The sequence below is a fragment of the Schistocerca cancellata genome, chromosome 7 (genome assembly GCF_023864275.1).
Source record: "Schistocerca cancellata isolate TAMUIC-IGC-003103 chromosome 7, iqSchCanc2.1, whole genome shotgun sequence".
In the NCBI taxonomy this organism is placed as follows: Eukaryota; Metazoa; Arthropoda; class Insecta; order Orthoptera; family Acrididae; genus Schistocerca; species Schistocerca cancellata.
In genome coordinates this window covers 613,960,672-613,978,281 of record NC_064632.1, presented here as the reverse complement: position 1 = coordinate 613,978,281, position 17,610 = coordinate 613,960,672, and positions in this window count along the sequence as shown.

The following is a 17,610-nucleotide window of genomic DNA, read 5'->3' as shown; positions in this document are numbered from 1 at the left end:
GCAAGGTCTGTGCCCCCGTCGCGTCATTAGACGTGACGTCATGCATCAACATGGGCTCTGACTGAGACTTTGAAATTTTTGTAGTGGACGGCCTATTGCCAAAATTTCCGTCAATACTTGCGTCAATGTTTGATAAATCGTCACTACCGGTTGCTGTCGTAAAGTCATTTTCTAACATTTGTCCCTCGTCCGAGTCGGATTGCGTCTGAATAGTACGTCTTTGCTGTTCCATTTTTGCGTATTGATTTCTAGTTATTACCATGCCACACGTGATATATGTTTCAAGAAAATATTTGACACTGATTTTAAAATAAAATGCAGTTGAGCATGAATCGCTCGTAGCAACAATGGCTGTCTGTTAATTTAAAAATATAAACTGAATTTGAGATTATTGGTAATGGCTGCTGTCCATGTTACTACGTATCGTACAGAAGTCGGCCATATTGTACACTCGTGTATTGGTATTGTTGCATACGTTATTGTTTAAGGAAAAGTACTGAGAATGAAATTTATCACTGAAAACTGTTATGCGCGAAAGAAACACTACAGAATCTACTGAAAAGCTAATACACTGAATTATACGTCTGGTCAAGCCTGCTAATGCAAAGATGCTGCGTCTTACCTTATTTTGCTGGAAGTTTCATTGCGTCTTCCCGCAAAATTTTAGAATTGGAAAATATCTTCAGATTTTTTGTTATCTCTCATACATTCACGTCCAGGTCCAGAAAGTTGATTTTTCACATGAAACAAAGAGAACAATGTAACAAATGACAAAATAACAAGTCCGACACGCAGTCGCCAATATAAAATAAATAAAATAAAAAATATTGTTTAAATATTAATTATTCTATCTGTATGATGGTGATTGCGATTGTAATTGTAATTAATATTTGCTTATCTGGAACGTGGACGTTTAATTATTCGGTATCAGACGCTTGACAATGGCTTTCTCGTAAAGGCAATGTTACTCGTAGTTGACCGTGAAATAAAACTGAAATAATCGGACTTCGTAAATAAATCGTTTCCAAAGACTGCTGCGGTAGGTGCGGACTCATAATCTAAATCTCAATATTTCAATAATTTGCCAGCCATGCCAATACGTCGTACAGAGGAGATTGTCTACTAAACATAAAAAAGTTACACAGTTGGTTAAATCAGATATATTCAATGAATAAACCTACAGTTCATAATCCTACTTACTTTTATAAATATAAATTCTTTACAGAATCGAGTGCCTAGTCTGGTTGCAACTCGCAGTATTCTTTTATAACATGAAATATGGCGGTGTGCCAGACAATAGAATAAAATACGTGCTTCTCGCACCACTTCTACCAGAGCTCTCTCGTTTCTTAATCAAACATAAGAGTAACGTAATTGTGCTTTTGTTTTATCAGCGACACAGCGCTGCAGTTGTGTGCCATAGGCTTTATTTATTTGTCACTGATTATTTATTTAATTAATATTTCGCGTTTCCGAGGAAACTCACGCTCGGCATGCAAATGTGCCTTTATACGTCGGTCCCTCACAATGACGAATTAACGCAGTAAATGCGTCGTTATGAAAATATAGGTTCTATACCTTCTCTTTCTAAATCGAGGAATGTTTCTATGGCAACGAAAGGATCTTCTATTGGGAGGCGAGTATCTCTTTTCGGATGCACTATTCCTTCATTATTGCATCTGTCGATCCCTCACAATGACGAATTAACACAGAAATTGCGTCGCTATGAAATACTAAATGTTCTATACCTTCTCGTTCTAAATCCAGGAACGTTTCTATGGCAACGGCAGGATCTTATATTGAGAGGCGAGTATTTCTTCTCGGATGCACTATTCCTTCTTTATTGCATCCGTCGATCCCTCACAATGACGAATTAACACAGACATTGCGTCGCTATGAAATGCTATAAGTTCTATGTCTTCTCTTTGTAAATCGAGGAACGTTTCTATAGCAACGACAGGATCTTATATTGGGAGGCGTGTATCTCTTTTCGGATGCACTGTTGCTCTTTTATTGCATCTGTCGATCCCTCACAATGACGAATTAACATAGAAATTGCGTCGCTATGAAATACTATAGGTTCTATGCCTTTACATTCTAAATCGCGGAACGTTTCTATGGCAACGGCAGGATCTTATAAAGGGAGGCGAGTATGTCTTTTCGGATGCACTATTCCTTCTTTATTGCATGCGTCGATCCCTCACAATGACGATTTAAAATTGCTTCGCTATGAAATACTATAGGTTCTATGCCTTCTCTTCCTAAATAGGGAACGTTTCTATGGCAACGACAGGATCTTTTATTGGGAGTCGAGTATCTCTTTTCGGATGCACTATTCCTTCGTTATTGCATCCGTCGATCCCTCACAATGACGAATTAACACAGAAATTGCGTCGCTATGATATACTATAGGTTCTATGCCTTCTCTTTCTAATTCGAGGAAAGTTCCTATGGCGACGACAGGTTCTTATATTGGGAGGCGAGTATCTCGTCTCGGATGCACTATTCCCTTTTTATTACATACGCCGATCCCTCACAATGACGAATTAACCCAGAAGTTGCGTCGCAATGATATACTATATGTTCTATGACTTCTTCTAAATCGAGGAACGTTTCTATGGCAACGACAGGATCTTCTATTAGGAGGCGAGCATCTCTTTTCGGATGCATCATTCCTTCTTTATTGCATCCGTCGATCCCTCACAATGACGAATTAACACAGGGATTGCGTCGCTATGAAATACTGTAGGTTCTATGCCTTCTGTTTCTAAATCGAGGAACGTTTCTATGGCTCCGACAGTATCTTATATTGGGAGGCGAGTATCTCTTTTCGGATGCACTATTGCTTCTTTATTGCATCTGTCGATCCCTCACAATGACGAATTAACACAGAAATTGCGTCGCTATGTAATACTATAGGTTCTATGCCTTCTCTTTCTAAATCGAGGAACGTTTCTATGGCAACGACAGGATCTTATATTGGGAGGCGAGTATCTCTTTTCGGATGTACTATTCCTTCTATATTGCATCCGTCGATCCCTCACAATGACGAATTGACCCAGAAGTTGCGTCGCTATGATATACTATATGTTCTATGCCTTCTTCTAAATCGAGGAACGTTTCTATGTCAACGACAGGATCTTCTATTAGGAGGCGAGCATCTTTTTTCGGATTCATTATTCCTTCTTTATTGCATCCGTCGATCCCTCACAATTACGAATTAACACAAAAATTTGCGTCGCTATGAAATACTATAAGTTCTATGGCTTCTATTTGTAAATCGATGAACGTTTATATGGCAACGACCGGATTATATATTGGGAGGCGAGTATTTATTTTCGGATGCACTATTCCTTCTTTATTGCATCCGTCGATCCCTCACAATGACGAATTAACACATTAATTGCGTCGCTATGAAATACTATAGGTTCTATGCCTTCTCTTTCTAAATCGAGGAACATTTCCATGGCCACGACAGGATCTTATATTGGGAGGCGAGTATCTCTTTTCGGATGCACTATTCCTTCTTTATTCCATCCGTCGATCCCACACAGTGACGAATTAACACAGATATTGCTTCGTTATAAAATACTATAAGCTCTACGCCCTCTCTTTCCAAATCTAGAGACGTTTATATGGCGACGACAGGATGTTATATTGGGAGGCGAGTATCTCTTTCGGATGCAATTATTCTTCTTTGTTGCATCCGTCGATCCCTCGCATTGACGAATTAACACAGAAATTGCGTCGCTATGATATACTATAGGTTCTATGCCTTCTCTTTCTATATCGAGGAACGTTCCTATGGAAACAACAGGATCTTATATTGGGAGGCGAGTATCTCTTTTCGGATGCACTACTTCTTCTTTATTGCATCCGTCGATCCCTCACAATGACGAACTAACACAGAAATTGCGTCGCTATGAAATACTATAAGTTCTATGGCTTCTATTTGTAAATCGATGAACGTTTATATGGCAACGACCGGATTATATATTGGGAGGCGAGTATTTATTTTCGGATGCACTATTCCTTCTTTATTGCATCTGTCGATCCCTCACAATGACGAATTAACACATAAATTGCGGCGCTAAGAATTACTATAGCTTCTATGCCTTCTCTTTCTAAATCGGGTAACGCTTCTATGGCAACGACAGAATCTTCTATTGGGAGGCGAGGATCTCCTTTCGTGTGCACTATTCCTTCTATATTGCTTCCGTCGATTCCTCTCAATGACGAATTAAAATTGCTTCGCTATGAAATACTATAGGTTCTATGACTTCTCTTTCTAAATCGAGGCACGTTTCTATGGCAACGACAGGATCTTCTATTGGGAGTCGAGTATCTTTTTTCGGATGCACTATTCCTTCTTATTGCATCCGTCGATCCCTCACAATTACGAATTAACACAGAAATTGCGTCGCTATGAAATACTATAGGTTCTATGCCTTCTCTTTGTAATTCGAGGAACGTTTCTATGGCAACGACAGTATCTTCTATTGGGAGGCGAGGAACTCTTTTCGGATGCACTATTCCACCTTTATTGCATCTGTCGATCCCTCACATTGACGAATTAAAATTGCTTCGCTATGAAATACTATAGGTTCTATGATTTCTCTTTCTAAATAGAGGAACGTTTCTATGGCATCGACAGGATCTTCTAATGAGAGGCGAGTATCTTTTTTCGGATGCACTCTTTCTTCTTAATTGCATCCGACGATCCCTCACAATGACGAATTAACACAGAAATTGCGTCGCTATGAAATACTATAGGTACTATTTTTTCTCTTTCTACATCGAGGAACGTTACTATGGCAACGACAGGATCTTATATTGGGAGGCGAGTATCTCTTCTCGGATGCACTATTCCTTCTCTATTGCATCCGTCGATCCCTCACATTGACGAATTAACACAGAAATTGCGTCGCTATGAAATACTATAGGATCTATGCCTTCTCTTTCTAATTCGAGGAACGTTCCTATGGCAACGACAATTTCTTATATTGGGAGGCGAGTATCTGTTTTCGGTTACACTATTCTTTCTTTATTGCACCCGTCGATCCCTCACAATGACGAACATACACAGAAATTGCGTCGCTATGAAATACTATAGGTTCTATGCCTTCTCTTTGTAATTCGAGGAACGTTTCTATGGCAACGACAGGATCTTCTATTGGGATGCGAGGAACTCTTTTCGGATGCACTATTCCATCTTCATTGCATCCGTCGATCCCTCACAATGACGGATTAACACACAAATTCCGTCGCTGTGAAATACGATAGGTTCTATGCCTTCTCTTTCTAAATCGAGGAACATTTCTATGGCAACGATAGGATGATATATTGGGAGGCGAGTATCTCGTCTCGGATGCACTAATCCTTCTTTATTGCATACGCCGATCCCTCACAATGACGAATTAACACAGAAATTGCGTCACTATGATATACTATAGGTTCTAAGCCTTCTCTTTCTAAATCGAGGAATGTTTCTATGGCAACGACAGGATCTTCTATTAGGAGGCGAGTATCTCTTTTCGGATGCACTATTCCTTCTTCATTGCATCTGTCGATACCTCACAATGACGAATTAACACAGAAATTGCGTCGTTATGAAATACTATAGGTTCTATGTCTTCTGTTCCTAAATCGAGGAACTTTTCTATGGCAACGACAGGATCTTATATTGGGCGGCGAGTATCTCTTTTCGGATGCACTATTCCATCTTTATTGCATCCGTCGGTCCCTCACAATGACGGATTAACACACAAATTGCGTCGCTATGAAATACTATAGGTTCTATGCCTTCTCTTTCTAAATCGAGGAACGTTTCTATGGCAACGACAGGATCTTATAATGGGAGGCGAGTATGTCTTGCGGATGCAGTATTCCTTCTTTATAGCATCCGTCGATCCCTCACAATGACGAATTAAAATTGCTTCTCTATGAAATACTATAGGTTCTATGCCTTCTCTTTCTAAATCGAGGAACGTTTCTATGGCAACGACAGGATCTTATAATGGGAGGCGAGTATGTCTTTTCGGATGCAGTATTCCTTCTTTATAGCATCCGTCGATCACTCACAATGACGAATTAAAATTGCTTCTCTAAGAAATACTATAGGTTCTATGCCTTCTCTTTCTAAATCGAGGATCGTTTCTATGGCAACGAACGGATCTTATATTGGGAGGCGAGTATCTCTTTTCGGATGCACTATTCCTTCTTTATTGCATCCGTCGATCCCTCACAATGACGAATTAACACTAAAATGGCGTCGCTATAAAATACTATAGGTTCTATTGCTTCTCTTTCGAAATCGAAGAACGTTTCAATGGCAACGACAATATCTTCTATTAGGAGGCGTATATCTCTTTTCGGATGCACTATTCCTACTTTATTGCATCTGTTGATCCCTCACAATGACGAATTAACACATAAATGGCGGCGCTAAGAATTACTATAGCTTCCATGCCTTCTCTTTCTAAATCGAGGAACTTTTCTATGGCAAAGACAGGATCTTCTATTGGGAGGCGAGGATCTCCTTTGGATGCACTATTTCTTCTTTATTGCTTCCGTAGATCCCTCACAATGACGAATTAAAATTGCTTCGCTATGAAATACTATAGGTTCTATGCCTTCTCTTTCTAAATCGAGGAACTTTTCAATGGCAACGACAGGATCTTATATTGGGAGGCGAGTATCACTTTTCGGATGCACTATTCCTTCTTTATTGCATACGCCGATCCCTCACAATGACGAATTAACACAGAAATTGCGTCCCTATGTTATAATATAGGTTCTATGCCTTCTCTTTCTTAATCGAGGAAGGTTTCTATGGCAATGACAGGATCTTCTATTGGGAGTCTAGTATCTCTTTTCGGATACACTATTGGTTCTTATTGCAAATGTCGATCCCTCACAATTACGAATTAACACAGAAATTGCGTCGCTATGAAATACTATAGGTTCTATGCCTTCTCTTTGTAATTCTAGGAACGTTTCTATGGCAACGACAGTATCTTCTATTGGGAGGCGAGGAACTCTTTTCGGATGCACTATTCCAACTTTATTGCATCTGTCGATTCCTCACATTGACGAATTAACACAGAAATTGCGTCGCTATGAAATACTATAGGTTCTATGCCTGCTCTTTCTAATTCGTGGAACGTTCCTATGGCAACGACAGGTTCTTATATTGGGAGGCGAGTATCTCTTTTCAGATACACTATTCCTTCTTTATTGCATCCGTCGGTCCCTCACAATGACGAATTAACAGAGAAATTGCGTCGCTATGAAATACTATATGTTCTATGCCTTCTCTTTATAATTCTAGGAACGTTTCTATGGCAACGACAGGATCTTCAATTGGGAGGCGAGGAACTCTTTTCGGATGCACTATTCCATCTTTATTGCATCCGTCGATCCCTCACAGTGACGAATTAACACACAAATTGCGTCGCTATGAAATACTATAGGTTCTATGCTTTCTCTTTCTAAATAGAGGAACGTTTCTGTGGCCACGACAATATCTTATATTGGGAGGCGTGTATCCCTTTTCAGATGCACTATTCCCTCTTTATTCCATCCGTCGATCCCTAACAATGACGAATTAACACAGAAATTGCGTCGTTATTAAGTACTATAGGCTCTATGCCCTCTCTTTCCAAATCTAGGGACGTTTATATGGCTACGACAGAATCTTATATTGGGAGGCGAGTATCGGTTTAGGATGCAATAATTCTTGTTTATTGCATCCGTCGATCCCTCACATCGACGAATAAACACAGAAATTGCGTCACTATGATATACTATAGGTTCTATGCCTTCTCTTTCTATATCGAGGAACGTTCCTATAGAAACGACAGGTTCTTATACTGGGTGGCAAGTATCTCTTTCCAGATGCACTATTCCTTCTCTATTGCATCCTTCGATCCCTGACAATGACGAATTAACACAGATATTGCGTCGCTATGAAATACTATAGGTTCTATGCCTTCTCTTTCTAAATCGAGGAACGTTTCTATGGCAACGACAGGATTTTCTATTGGGAGTCGAGTATCTCTTTCCGGATGCACTATTCCTTCTTTATTGTATCCGTCGATCCCTCACAACGACGAATTAACACAGAAATTACGTCGCTATGAAATACTATAGGTTCTATTCCTTCTCTTACTAAATCGAGGAACGTATCTATGCCACGAAAGAATCTAATATTGGGAGGCGGGTATCTCGTCTCGGATGCACTAATCCTTCTTTATTGCATACGCCGATCCCTCACAATGACGAATTAACACAGAAATTGCGTCGCTATGAAATACTATAGGTTCAATGACTTCTGTTCCTAAATCGAGGAACGTTTCCATTGCAACGACAGGATCATATCTTGGGCGGTGAGTATCTCTTTTCAGATGCACTATTGCTTCTTTATTGCATCTGTCGATCCCTGAAAATGACGAATTAACACAGAAATTGCGTCGCTATTTAATACTGTAGGTTCTATGCCTTCTCTTTCTAAATCGAAGGACGTTTCTATGGCAACGACAGGATCTTATAATGGGAGGCGAGTATGTCTTTTCGGATCCACTATTCCTTCTTTATTGCATCCGTCGATCCCTCACAATGACGACTTAACACTAAAATGGCGTCGGTATAATATACTATAGGTTGTATTGCTTCACTTTGTAAATCGAAGAACGTTTCAATGGCAACGACAATATCTTCTATTAGGAGGCGAATATCTCTTGTCGGATGCACCATTCCGACTTTATTGCATCTGTTGATCCCTCACAATGACGATTTAACACATAAATGGCGGCGCTAAGAATTACTATAGCTTCCATGCCTTCTCTTTCTAAATCGAGGAACTTTTCTATGGCAACGACAGGATCTTCTATTGGGAGTCGAGGATCTCCTTTGGGTGCAATATTTCTTCTTTATTGCTTCCGTCGATCCCTCACAATGACGAATTAAAATTGCTTCGCTATGAAATACTATAGGTTCTATGCCTTCTCTTTCTAAATCGAGGAACTTTTCAATGGCAACGACATAATCTTATATTGGGAGGCGAGTATCACTTTTCGGATGCACTATTCCTTCTTTATTGCATACGCCGATCCCTCACAATGACGAATTAACACAGAAATTGCGACGCTATGTTATACTATAGGTTCTATGCCTTCTCTTTCTAAATCGAGGAAGGTTTCTATGGCAATGACAGGATCTTCTATTGGGAGTCGAGTATCTTTTTTCGGATGCACTATTCCTTCTTATTGCATCCGTCGATCCCTCACAATTACGAATTAACACAGAAATTGCGTCGCTATGAAATACTATAGGTTCTATGCCTTCTCATTGTAATTCGAGGAACGTTTCTATGGCAACGACAGTATCTTCTATTGGGAGGCGAGGAACTCTTTTCGGATGCACTATTCCACCTTTATTGCATCTGTCGATCCCTCACATTGACGAATTAAAATTGCTTCGCGATGAAATACTATAGGTTCTATGATTTCTCTTTCTAAATAGAGGAACGTTTCTATGGCAACGACAGGATCTTCTATTAGGAGGCGAGTATGTCTTCTCGGATGCACTATTCCTTCTTTATTGCATCCGTGGAACCCCCACAATGACGAATTAACACAGAAATTGCATCGCTATGAAATACTATAGGATCTATGCCTTGTCTTTCTAATTCGAGGAACGTTCCTATGGCAACGACAATTTCTTATATTGGGAGGCGAGTATCTGTTTTCGGTTACACTATTCTTTCTTTATTGCACCCGTCGATCCCTCACAATGACGAACATACACAGAAATTGCGTCCCTATGAAATACTATAGGTTCTATGCCTTCTCTTTGTAATTCGAGGAACGTTTCTATGGCAACGACAGGATCTCCTATTGGGATGCGAGGAACTCTTTTCGGATGCACTATTCCATCTTCATTGCATCCGTCGATCCCTCACAATGACGGATTAACACACAAATTGCGTCGCTATGAAATACGATAGGTTCTATGCCTTCTCTTTCTAAATCGAGGAACATTTATATGGCAACGATAGGATGTTATTTTGGGAGGCGAGTATCTCGTCTCGGATGCACTACTCCTTCTTTATTGCATACGCCGATCCCTCACAATGACGGATTAACACACAAATTGCGTCGCTATGAAATACTATAGGTTCTATGCCTTCTCTTTCTAAATCGAGGAACGTTTCTATGGCAACGACAGGATCTTATAATGGGAGACGAGTATGTCTTTTCGGATGCAGTATTCCTTCTTTATAGCATCCGTCGATCCCTCACAATGACGAATTAAAATTGCTTCTCTATGAAATACTATAGGTTCTATGCCTTCTCTTTCTAAATCGAGGATCGTTTCTATGGCAACGAACTGATCTTACATTGGGTGGCGAGTATCTCTTTTCGGATGCACTATTCCTTCTTTATTGCATCCGTCGATCCCTCACAATGACGAATTAACACTAAAATGGCGACGCTAGGAAATACTATAATTTCTATTGCTTCTCTTTCTAAATCGAGGAATGTTTCTATGGCAACGACAGGATCTTCTATTAGGAGGCGAGTATCTCTTTTCGGATGCACTATTCCTTCTTCATTGCATCTGTCGATACCTCACAATGACGAATTAACACAGAAATTGCGTCGTTATGAAATACTATAGGTTCTATGTCTTCTGTTCCTAAATCGAGGAACTTTTCTATGGCAACGACAGGATCTTATATTGGGCGGCGAGTATCTCCTTTCGGATGCACTATTCCATCTTTATTGCATCCGTCGGTCCCTCACAATGACGGATTAACACACAAATTGCGTCGCTATGAAATACTATAGGTTCTATGCCTTCTCTTTCTAAATCGAGGAACGTTTCTATGGCAACGACAGGATCTTATAATGGGAGGCGAGTATGTCTTGCGGATGCAGTATTCCTTCTTTATAGCATCCGTCGATCCCTCACAATGACGAATTAAAATTGCTTCTCTATGAAATACTATAGGTTCTATGCCTTCTCTTTCTAAATCGAGGAACGTTTCTATGGCAACGACAGGATCTTATAATGGGAGGCGAGTATGTCTTTTCGGATGCAGTATTCCTTCTTTATAGCATCCGTCGATCACTCACAATGACGAATTAAAATTGCTTCTCTAAGAAATACTATAGGTTCTATGCCTTCTCTTTCTAAATCGAGGATCTTTTCTATGGCAACGAACGGATCTTATATTGGGAGGCGAGTATCTCTTTTCGGATGCACTATTCCGTCTTTATTGCATCCGTCGATCCCTCACAATGACGAATTAACACTAAAATGGCGTCGCTATAAAATACTATAGGTTCTATTGCTTCTCTTTCGAAATCGAAGAACGTTTCAATGGCAACGACAATATCTTCTATTAGGAGGCGTATATCTCTTTTCGGATGCACTATTCCTACTTTATTGCATCTGTTGATCCCTCACAATGACGAATTAACACATAAATGGCGGCGCTAAGAATTACTATAGCTTCCATGCCTTCTCTTTCTAAATCGAGGAACTTTTCTATGGCAAAGACAGGATCTTCTATTGGGAGGCGAGGATCTCCTTTGGATGCACTATTTCTTCTTTATTGCTTCCGTCGATCCCTCACAATGACGAATTAAAATTGCTTCGCTATGAAATACTATAGGTTCTATGCCTTCTCTTTCTAAATCGAGGAACTTTTCAATGGCAACGACAGGATCTTATATTGGGAGGCGAGTATCACTTTTCGGATGCACTATTCCTTCTTTATTGCATACGCCGATCCCACACAATGACGAATTAACACAGAAATTGCGTCCCTATTTTATAATATAGGTTCTATGCCTTCTCTTTCTTAATCGAGGAAGGTTTCTATGGCAATGACAGGATCTTCTATTGGGAGTCTAGTATCTCTTTTCGGATACACTATTGGTTCTTATTGCAAATGTCGATCCCTCACAATTACGAATTAACACAGAAATTGCGTCGCTATGAAATACTATAGGTTCTATGCCTTCTCTTTGTAATTCTAGGAACGTTTCTATGGCAACGACAGTATCTTCTATTGGGAGGCGAGGAACTCTTTTCGGATGCACTATTCCAACTTTATTGCATCTGTCGATTCCTCACATTGACGAATTAACACAGAAATTGCGTCGCTATGAAATACTATAGGTTCTATGCCTGCTCTTTCTAATTCGTGGAACGTTCCTATGGCAACGACAGGTTCTTATATTGGGAGGCGAGTATCTCTTTTCAGATACACTATTCCTTCTTTATTGCATCCGTCGGTCCCTCACAATGACGAATTAACAGAGAAATTGCGTCGCTATGAAATACTATATGTTCTATGCCTTCTCTTTATAATTCTAGGAACGTTTCTATGGCAACGACAGGATCTTCAATTGGGAGGCGAGGAACTCTTTTCGGATGCACTATTCCATCTTTATTGCATCCGTCGATCCCTCACAGTGACGAATTAACACACAAATTGCGTCGCTATGAAATACTATAGGTTCTATGCTTTCTCTTTCTAAATAGAGGAACGTTTCTGTGGCCACGACAATATCTTATATTGGGAGGCGTGTATCCCTTTTCAGATGCACTATTCCCTCTTTATTCCATCCGTCGATCCCTAACAATGACGAATTAACACAGAAATTGCGTCGTTATTAAGTACTATAGGCTCTATGCCCTCTCTTTCCAAATCTAGGGACGTTTATATGGCTACGACAGAATCTTATATTGGGAGGCGAGTATCGGTTTAGGAAGCAATAATTCTTGTTTATTGCATCCGTCGATCCCTCACATCGACGAATAAACACAGAAATTGCGTCACTATGATATACTATAGGTTCTATGCCTTCTCTTTCTATATCGAGGAACGTTCCTATAGAAACGACAGGTTCTTATACTGGGTGGCAAGTATCTCTTTCCAGATGCACTATTCCTTCTCTATTGCATCCTTCGATCCCTGACAATGACGAATTAACACAGATATTGCGTCGCTATGAAATACTATAGGTTCTATGCCTTCTCTTTCTAAATCGAGGAACGTTTCTATGGCAACGACAGGATTTTCTATTGGGAGTCGAGTATCTCTTTCCGGATGCACTATTCCTTCTTTATTGTATCCGTCGATCCCTCACAACGACGAATTAACACAGAAATTACGTCGCTATGAAATACTATAGGTTCTATTCCTTCTCTTACTAAATCGAGGAACGTATCTATGCCACGAAAGAATCTAATATTGGGAGGCGGGTATCTCGTCTCGGATGCACTAATCCTTCTTTATTGCATACGCCGATCCCTCATAATGACGAATTAACACAGATATTGCGTCGCTATGAAATACTATACGTTCTATGCCTTCTCTTTCTAAATCGAGGAACGTTTCTATGGCAATGACAGGATCTTCTATTGGGAGTCGAGTATCTTTTTTCGGATGCACTATTCCTTCTTATTGCATCCGTCGATCCCTCACAATTACGAATTAACACAGAAATTGCGTCGCTATGAAATACTATAGGTTCTATGCCTTCTCATTGTAATTCGAGGAACGTTTCTATGGCAACGACAGTATCTTCTATTGGGAGGCGAGGAACTCTTTTCGGATGCACTATTCCACCTTTATTGCATCTGTCGATCCCTCACATTGACGAATTAAAATTGCTTCGCGATGAAATACTATAGGTTCTATGATTTCTCTTTCTAAATAGAGGAACGTTTCTATGGCAACGACAGGATCTTCTATTAGGAGGCGAGTATGTCTTCTCGGATGCACTATTCCTTCTTTATTGCATCCGTCGAACCCCCACAATGACGAATTAACACAGAAATTGCATCGCTATGAAATACTATAGGATCTATGCCTTGTCTTTCTAATTCGAGGAACGTTCCTATGGCAACGACAATTTCTTATATTGGGAGGCGAGTATCTGTTTTCGGTTACACTATTCTTTCTTTATTGCACCCGTCGATCCCTCACAATGACGAACATACACAGAAATTGCGTCGCTATGAAATACTATAGGTTCTATGCCTTCTCTTTGTAATTCGAGGAACGTTTCTATGGCAACGACAGGATCTTCTATTGGGATGCGAGGAACTCTTTTCGGATGCACTATTCCATCTTCATTGCATCCGTCGATCCCTCACAATGACGGATTAACACACAAATTGCGTCGCTATGAAATACGATAGGTTCTATGCCTTCTCTTTCTAAATCGAGGAACATTTATATGGCAACGATAGGATGTTATTTTGGGAGGCGAGTATCTCGTCTCGGATGCACTACTCCTTCTTTATTGCATACGCCGATCCCTCACAATGACGGATTAACACACAAATTGCGTCGCTATGAAATACTATAGGTTCTATGCCTTCTCTTTCTAAATCGAGGAACGTTTCTATGGCAACGACAGGATCTTATAATGGGAGGCGAGTATGTCTTTTCGGATGCAGTATTCCTTCTTTATAGCATCCGTCGATCCCTCACAATGACGAATTAAAATTGCTTCTCTATGAAATACTATAGGTTCTATGCCTTCTCTTTCTAAATCGAGGATCGTTTCTATGGCAACGAACGGATCTTACATTGGGTGGCGAGTATCTCTTTTCGTATGCACTATTCCTTCTTTATTGCATCCGTCGATCCCTCACAATGACGAATTAACACTAAAATGGCGACGCTAGAAAATACTATAGTTTCTATTGCTTCTCTTTCTAAATCGAAGAACGTTTCAATGGCAACGACAATATCTTCTATTAGGAGGCGAATATCTCTTTTCGGATGCACTATTCCTACTTTATTGCATCTGTTGATCCCTCACAATGACGAATTAACACATAAATGGCGGCGCTAAGAATTGCTATAGCTTCCATACCTTCTCTTTCTAAATCGAGGAACTTTTCTATGGCAAAGACAGGATCTTCTATTGGGAGGCGAGGATCTCCTTTGGGTGCACTATTTCTTCTTTATTGCTTCCGTCGATCCCTCACAATGACGAATTAAAATTGCTTCGCTATGAAATACTATAGGTTCTATGCCTTCTCTTTCTAAATCGAGGAACTTTTCAATGGCAACGACAGGATCTTATATTGGGAGGCGAGTATTACTTTTCGGATGCACTTTTCCTTCTTTATTGCATACGCCGATCCCTCACAATGACGAATTAACACAGAAATTGCGTCGGTATGTTATAATATAGGTTCTATGCTTCTCTTTCTAAATCGAGGAAGGTTTCTATGGTAATGACAGGATCTTCTATTGGGAGTCTAGTATCTCTTTTCGGATACACAATTGGTTCTTATTGCATCAGTCGATCCCTCACAATTACGAATTAACACAGAAATTGCGTCGCTATGAAATACTATAGGTTCTATGCCATCTCTTTGTAATTCGAGGAACGTTTCTATGGCAACGACAGTATCTTCTATTGGGAGGCGAGGAACTCTTTTCGGATGCACTATTCCATCTTTATTGCATGTGTCGATTCCTCACATTGACGAATTAACACAGAAATTGCGTCGCTATGAAATACTATAGGTTCTATGCCTTCGTTTTCTATATCGAGGAACGTTCCTATAGAAACGACAGGTTCTTATACTGGGTGGCAAGTATCTCTTTCCAGATGCACTATTCCTTCTCTATTGCATCCGTCGATCCCTGACAATGACGAATTAACACAGATATTGCGTCGCTATGAAATACTTAAGGTTCTATGCCTTCTCTTTCTAAATCGAGGAACGTTTCTATGGCAACGACAGGATTTTCTATTGGGAGTCGAGTATCTCTTTCCGGATGCACTATTCCTTCTTTATTGCATCCGTCGATCCCTCACAATGACGAATTAACACAGAAATTACGTCGCTATGAAATACTATAGGTTCTATTCCTTCTCTTACTAAATCGAGGAACGTATCTATGCCACGAAAGAATCTAATATTGGGAGGCGAGTATCTCTTTTCCAATGCACTATTCCTCCTTTATTGCATCCGTCGATCTCAAACAATGATGAATTAACACTAAAATTGCGTCGCTATGAAATACTATAGGTTCTATGGCTTCTCTTTCTAAATCGAAGAACGTTTCTATGGCAACGGCAGGATCTTCTATTAGGAGGCGATTATCTCTTTTCGGATGCACTATTCCTTCTTTATTGCATCTGTTGATCTCTCACAATGACGAATTAACACATAAATTGCGACGCTAAGAATTACTATAGCTCCATGCCTTCTCTTTCTAAATCGAGGAACGTTTCTATGGCAACGAGAGGATCTTCTATTGGTAGGCGAGGATCTCCTTTCGGGTGCAGTATTAATTCTTTATTGCTTCTGTCGATCCCTCTCAATGACGAATTAAAATTGCTTCGCTATGAAATACTACAGGTTCTATGCCTTCTCTTTCTAATTCGAGGAACGTTCCTATGGCAACGACAGGTTCTTATATTCGGAGGCGAGTATCTCTTTTCGGTTACACTATTCCTTCTTTATTACATCTGTCGGTCCCTCACAATGACGAATTAACACAGAAATTGCGTCGCTTGATATACTATAGGTTCTATGCCTTCTCTTTCTAATTCGAGGAACGTTCCTATGGCAACACCAGGTTCTTATATTCGGAGGCGAGTATCTCTTTTCGGTTACACTATTCCTTCTTTATTACATCTGTCGGTCGTTCACAATGACGAATTAACACAGAAATTGCGTCGCTTGATATACTATAGGTTCTATGCCTTCTCTTTCTAAATCGAGGAACGTTTCTATGGCAACTACAGGATCTTATATTGGGAGGCGAGTATCTCGACTCGGATGCGCTAATCCTTCTTTATTGCATACGCCGATACCTCACAATGACGAATTAACACAGAAATTGCGTCACTATGATATACTATAGGTTTTATGCCTTCTCTTTTTAAATCGCGGAATGTTTCAATGGCAACGACAGGATCTTATAATGGGAGGCGAGTATGTCTTTTCGGATGCACTATTCCTTCTTTATTGCATCCGTCGATGCCTCACAATGACGAATTAAAATTGCTTCGCTATGAGATACTATAGGTTCTATGCCTTCTCTTTCTAAATCGAGGAACGTTTCTATGGCAACGACAGGATTTGTATTGGGAGGTGAGTATCTCTTTTCGGATGCACTATTCTTTCTTTATTGCATCCGTCCATCCCTCACAATGGCGAATTAACACAGAAATTGCGTCGCTATGAAATACTATAGGTTCTATGCCTTCTCTTTGTAATTCGAGGAACGTTTCTATGGCAACGACAGGATCTTCAATTGGGATGCGAGGAACTCTTTTCGGATGCACTTTTCCATCTTTATTGCATCCGTCGATCCCTCACAATGACGAATTAACCCACAAATAAAGTCCCTATGAAATACGATAGGTTCTATGCCTTCTCTTTCTAAATCGAGGAACGTTTCTATGGCAACGATAGGATCTTATATTGGGAGGCGGGTATCTCGTCTCGGATGCACTAATCCTTATTTATTGCATACGACGATCCCTCACAATGACGAATTAACACAGAAATTGCGTCGCTATGAAATACTATAGGTTCTATGTCTTCTGTTCTTAA